The 1,220-nt window shown below is 36.1% G+C and overlaps 1 protein-coding gene across 1 annotated transcript in view; it reads left to right on the top strand.

Annotated features, from left to right (window-relative positions):
• LRRC1 (leucine rich repeat containing 1) overlaps positions 1–1,220 on the top strand; it is a 128,119-nt gene that overhangs the window by 79,312 nt on the left and 47,587 nt on the right. The gene's annotated exons all lie outside the window — the stretch shown is intronic.

Here is a 1,220-nt window from a genome sequence, read left to right on the forward strand (position 1 = left end):
TTTTTAGCCCTTCCTAATGTTAATATGTCCAAAATAAATGTATCCTTGAAATTAGATGCTAGGAAATAAATCTTTAAAGCCCTAAAAGCTGTAACCCCAGGTTTTGTACCAAAAAAAAAGAGGAATTTAACAATTTTGGTCATTTCAAAATCACAATATTTAGTGACCAGTAAACATAGGGAAAAATATTCAGCCTCATTAGTAATAAAAGGAATATAAAACAAAATATTACCAGACTATTTTTACTAATAATACTAGCAGGGTTTTGTTGTTGTTGTTGTTGTTGTTATTGTTAGTTTGTTTTAAGAGAGAGCGTGGGAGGGGGAGGGGCAGAGAGAGAAGGAGAGCGAGCATCTTAATCTTAAGCAAGCTGCATGCCCAGTGTGGAGCCCGATGCGGGGCTCCATCTCACCACCCTGAGGTCATGACCTGAGCTGAAATCAAGAGTCAGATGCTTAACCGACTGAGCCACCCAAGTGTCCCAGTATTGGCAGTTTTTAAAAGTAAGAGAAAGAAAAGGGGAGGAGAGATGTTGAATTAGGCACCTTGTGCAGGCTGATTGAAGTAAGAATAGGTATAACTTGCCTTCCTCTAAGGCAATTTGATAGTATTTACCAAGGACTGTAGAGTTGTTCATGCCTTCGACACAGTAATTACAATTCTGGGAGCTTAGCCTAAGGAAATAATCAGAAATGGATATAAATATAATTATAACATCAGGAACTTGGAGACAACCTAAATGTCTAACAACGAGGGATTGATTAATTGAAGTATGAAAATATATGCAGTCGGTTTTCTGCCATTAAAAATGGTAAACTGGACAAACAAAGATGGAAAAAAGTTTGTAAAATAATGTTCAGTGAAAAACCCAGTCAGCATGAATCTAGTATTTTGAAATATAATCTCTTTATATACACTGTGTATGTGCATGTGTATGATGACAATGAAAAAATACATCAGTAAATCATTATCTCTAGGCAGTTGAAATGTTAGTGGTTTTTATTTTCTTCTTTGGACTTTTGTGTATTTTCCAAATTGTCACATTTACACTCAGAAGAAGAAAGCCCACAGTTTAAAAATGCATACTCCAAAATACTGTGTACTGATACAACTATGTGAAAATGTAAGGAAAAATAGCTTAGTGGGAATTACGACAGAATGCCATCAGTGACTTTTGACAGGGTGATGGGACTTGGTGGTGGTGGTGGTGGGGTTTTTTA

Source organism: Ailuropoda melanoleuca, chromosome 19, assembly GCF_002007445.2.
Source record: "Ailuropoda melanoleuca isolate Jingjing chromosome 19, ASM200744v2, whole genome shotgun sequence".
Classification (NCBI taxonomy): Eukaryota; Metazoa; Chordata; class Mammalia; order Carnivora; family Ursidae; genus Ailuropoda; species Ailuropoda melanoleuca.